Below are 5103 nucleotides of genomic sequence, written 5' to 3' on the forward strand. Positions count from 1 at the left end.
TCTCCTTTAGAATGGATTGGTTGGATCTCCTTGCAGTCCAAGGACTCTCAAGAGTCTTCTCCAACACCACAGTTCAAAAGAATCAATTCTTCGGCACTCAGCCTTCTTCACAGTCGAACTCTCACAAGCATACATGACCACTGGAAAAACCACAGACTTGACTAGACGGACCTTTGTTGGCAAAGTAATGTCTCTGTTTTTCAATATGCTATCTAGGTTGATCATAACTTTCCTTCCGAGGAGTAAGCATCTTTTAATTTCATGGCTTTCCATACTAGGGGAAATTTGCAAGGATTGAGTAGTCTTTTACTTTGTTTCCTTACCTCCACCCCATTCCTGACCCATAAAAGAACCTGGCAACCAGGCCCCAGCAAGATGATTATTTGGTGACACTAGCTTGTCATTATCTCAGCCAGTGGGTTCCTGAACAAAGTCCCTTTCTAGTCTAGATGGGCTTCCCTCATAGCTCAGTCAGTAAAGAATCTGCCTTCAAGAAATGAATCGCCAGTCCAGGTTCGATGCAGGATACAGGAAGCTTGGGGCTGGTGCACTGGGATGACCCAGAGGGATGGTATGGGGAGGGAGGTGGGAAGGGTGTTCAGGATTGGGAACATATGTACACCCGTGGCAGATTCATGGGGATGTATGGCAAAACCAATACAATATTGTAAAGTAATTAGCCTCTAATTAAAATAAATAACTTTAAATTTAAAAAAGAATTTAGCCACAAAAATAAATAAATAAATATGCTATCTTAAAAAAAAAAAAAAAAAAAGAATCTGCCTTCAATGCAGGAGACTCGGGTTTGATTCCTGGGTGAAAAATGAAATTTTTCATTTCTTTTTTTCCTTTTCCTAGTCTAGACACCTCATCTCAGATTCACTGCAGCAAGCAGAACAAGGTTGGACTTGGTAACAGACTATGTCACATGCCTTATATTAGACATTTTATTGTTTCCATAGCAAAATTTTGAGGCAAGTATAGCTCTTGTCTCTAATTTTTAGCAGTGTTAGTAAGCTGATCTTCAGAGCAGTTGGGAAACATTTAATGTCACAAAGTACCAGTGCCTATAGATGTCTGCATACCCAGTGCACTCAAGGTCCCCCATGGAAGGCTTAGTGCTTAGTATTAGCTGAAGCATTGCTGCATTTCAACAAATTATACTAATAAATTCCTGATGGGTTCTATGTCACCCTTAGTTTATTTGTTTAGAGAAAAATATCCATGGATTGAATGATGGGGTCAATGACTCGTGGAGCTTCATTCCTTGACTATACTAAGAATGTCTGAAAACACACTAAATGTCATTTCAAAAAAAAAAAAAAAGGCAGGATAGAATCAATTGAATTAACTGTTGTAGGGTAAAGTGGCAAAGGATATTTGGGGAGTACTAGTGGAAAAGCTTCTTAATGGATACAGCCCAGACATTGAGTCAATTTTGAAGATAATGAGAAGAGAGGAATTTGGGTTTCTAGTAGACTACAAGTTGCTCATGGTCATGTGGCTGCAGAGACCAGATCAGTGTATACATCTGCAGAAGTAGAGCTTCAGTAAAGCATCTCAACTTGTGACCTTATGGCCTGGAAAACTGAAGGATCAAGTTTTCCTGTCAGGTCCATGAATGTAGCCGTGTGAAAACACACCTGGCATGAGCCTGCCAACACCAGAAACTAGAAAATTAGGAAAACAAGATTCAACTTTGTGGCCCCAAGTCATTTAATTGTCAAGAAAAGGCTAGAGACCAGTGGGGCATGGTGAAAGGAAGGTGAGTTAAAAAAAACTGTGGGTAGTGGGTAAGATATATGAGGTTAGTAAATCCCAGTCTAGACCATCAAGGGAAACAAAGCTGGGTGCTGACAGGTGAAACGGAATAGGGAGGAAGTTTTACATAGCAGATTCTTGGGGGCTGGGGAGAGGAAGAATCACCAACTGTGACAATGGAGGAGCAACACTATTGTCAAAGAATTCCTCATATTTCCTAACCGGTGCATAACAATGGCACAGGGAGTATGTGACCAGGTCTCCAGTGAATCACTCTGCACTTCCTTAGTGAAGGATAAAGAAGTCCATGGACAAGGGAGATTTGTGATATCAGCATTAGTGTGGCAATTTATTTTTGAGATTGCAAGTGTGTGGAATTTGGGGTGGCCAATAAGTACATCATGCCAATCCTGGGATGTTCCCCTGGGTGGAGCTGCCTGGTCCTTATAAAAGGAGTCTCCATCACAGTGCTGTCATTGTCGTGATGGTCATAGGGATCTTTGGAGCCTCTGGTGAGCACAACTCTTAGAGATCTTTATGGAACTTGGGTGTTGGGATTAATCCAGGGGTAGAAGTGGCTTTAATTGAAGCAATTAGTGCTCTGTATGGGAAAAGAAAATAATGAGAATTTATGGTAAATTTTTGGTATGTGGACATGAATGCAATCTTAAATGTGAGGAGAAAATGGAGTCAGGTGCACAGTCTTAACCTGAGAGAGAGTAAGGGGGATGAGATACTGTGCTACAGCACAGCACACATTAGTTCCAAAGGCACCCTTCTCAGCATCCAATCCCACTGAGTGCCTAGTTTGGGCCTTTGCATTTCTCCCCAGAAGCCCACAGTCAGGTCAGCTTCTCTAGCAACCAAGACATCATGAGACAAATAACTAGAAATTTGTTTGGGGATTGGCTACAAGTTTATTATCCAGCTTATTATTCAGAATATGTTTGTATTCGTACAACACCTGTGTAGGTAATTTTGTTTTAGAAAATGATAGAAGGAGACACTAATCAGAAAAGACTGAAGATGAGGGCAAAAGATACTAAAAAAAGAATGGTGACGAAGCTATAAAAAACCATAAGACTGTATTAGGAATCAAGAAGTGTCCTTAGTGACGGAAGGGTTGTTGGCACAGCTAAATGTTCTACCGATCGGACTCTCTGCTATGAAGAAAGTTGTCTGTATTTCAGATTCCTTGAGACCCAGGAAGCATGTCTCACCATCCGCATCCCCATCCGCATCCGCATCAGCATCAGCATCAGCATCACCATCAGTGCAAGGAGCCCTGCCATCCACCTCCAATAGTGTGCCCACCCAAGTGCCATGAGCCTTGCCCACCTCATCCATGCCCACATCCACTGAGCCAGAAGAAATGCCCTCCTGGGCCACCATGCCCACCATGCGAGCAGAAGTGTCCACCCAAGTGGAAGTAATAGCACCAGATTTCATCTGGACCAAGAAACAAGATCCAGGCTCTCCCATTGTCCTCCCTTTGGCCATGGTGATGGATTGCATTTTCCTTAATCTCCCTCCTGGACTGACAGCTGGCAGAGAAAAGGCTTGCTTCCTGAAGCTGACACCACGTTGCTGGAAGAGCAGCAGGATCATCGCTTGATCTCTCTTTGCCATCTGTGTGTCTGTATCCGCACTGTGATCTCTACCCCATGAGCAATTAGCATGTCTATTCTTTGCTTCTCCAATAAAGCATATTCATAGTCCATTATGTATTTCTATCTTTCGTTTTTTGTTTTTTTGCATATAGTGTTTTTCATCTCTTCTGTCAACTACAAGTATTCTTCTGAGTGTTCCATTTCATTCCCATTGGATTATCAGATTTAGACTTTTCCCTCATTAAGTTCAGCTTTGCCTGAAGTATGTATGTTTGGACTGGACCCATCAAAGAATTCCTTCTTTGGGTTCAGACTTCTTTCTATCTTTGTCTACCTTGAAGACCCTGAGAAGAATTGAATTCTCTCAGTCTCAGTTTCTTTATTTGTAAAACCAGTAGGCAGACTCTATTCAACTCAGTGTACTCATAGAAAATAATTTATTCACAAATGTTTCCCAATTATTAACACATGCCAGGCAGTCTCTTATGTGCTAGGGACATGAGGATGGTGACTAAAAACCTTTTTCCATCTAAACTCTTGAAAGGAGTTTGCACACACGCACACACACACACACACACACACACACAGGTGCAGATACAAGGGAAATAATAGTGATGCCTGGGGGTATTTTAGAGACACTGTGTAGAAAAGATTTTCCAAAGTGACTTTTAGGGCAAAGACTTGAGTGAAGAGAAGAGTGAGCCTTGAGTGTCTGGGGTACACTGTACCAGTGAGAGGCGATGGAGAGTGCTGACGCAGGGCAGAGTAACTGCAGGGAGAACAGTCATCAGAGAGACAATGTCTCCAAATGGGGTTGAAGACATTGGATCTGAAAGATGTGTCAAAGATTTTGATAATTTATTCACAGTTTTCCAGCCATACTAGGCTGAAGTTCAAAGTCTCAACTTTAGGTAATTCTCTACTATCACATCTGTTTTCTTTTAATTGAAACATATGATCTTTTAAAGACAGTTTTTAAAAATGGTTAAAAGGACTAAGGAATATATGTATACCTATGGCTGATTGCTGAAGAATTGATGCTTTTGAACTCTGGTGTTGAAGAAGACTCTTGCGAGTTCCTTGGACTACAAGGAAATCCAACCAGTCCATCCTAAAGAAGATCAGTCCTGGGTGTTCATTGAAAGGACTGATACTGAGGCTGAAACTTCAATATGTTGGCCACCTCATGTGAAGAGTTGACTCATTGGAAAAGAGTCTGATATGGGAGGGTGGGGCCAGGAGGAGAAGGGGACGACAGAGGATGATATGACTGGATGGCATCACCGACTCAATGCACATGAGTTTGGGTGAACTCTGGGAGTTTGCGATGGACAGGGAGGCCTGGCATGCTGCAATTCATGGGGTGGCAAAGAGTCGGAAACGACTGAGTGACTGAACTGAACTGAACTGATGGCTGATTCATGTTACGGTTTGTCAGAAAACAACAAAATCCTGTAAAGCAAGTCTTCTTCAATAAAAATTAAATTAATTTAAAAAATTAATTCTTTAGCAAAGCAAAAATTTATTTTATGAGAGTGATGATATGAAAGAAGCTCTATTATTAAGAGTGTTCCCATCTTATAGGGAAGTGGACTCCATTAAATTCCATCACCTTATAGGTAACAAAATGCATAGAGAATTTTACTGTTGTTGTGCTTCCAACACTAAAAAGATCTGATTTTATTTTAGGGGTGTTGACTTTGTACTCTTGGATAGGGCTCTGCCTAATATT

The 5103-nt window shown here is 41.4% G+C and overlaps 1 long non-coding RNA gene across 1 annotated transcript; it reads left to right on the forward strand.

Moving 5' to 3' along the window:
• Positions 1 to 2233: 2233 nt before the first annotated feature.
• On the forward strand, positions 2234 to 3484 carry LOC105001270. Its single transcript, XR_826845.1, has 2 exons — positions 2234 to 2273; positions 2952 to 3484. It is a non-coding gene; the product is annotated as an uncharacterized LOC105001270 (long non-coding RNA).
• Positions 3485 to 5103: the final 1619 nt, after the last annotated feature.

The sequence above is a fragment of the Bison bison genome, unplaced genomic scaffold, assembly GCF_000754665.1.
Source record: "Bison bison bison isolate TAMUID 2011002044 unplaced genomic scaffold, Bison_UMD1.0 scf7180017864381, whole genome shotgun sequence".
NCBI lineage: Eukaryota > Metazoa > Chordata > Mammalia > Artiodactyla > Bovidae > Bison > Bison bison.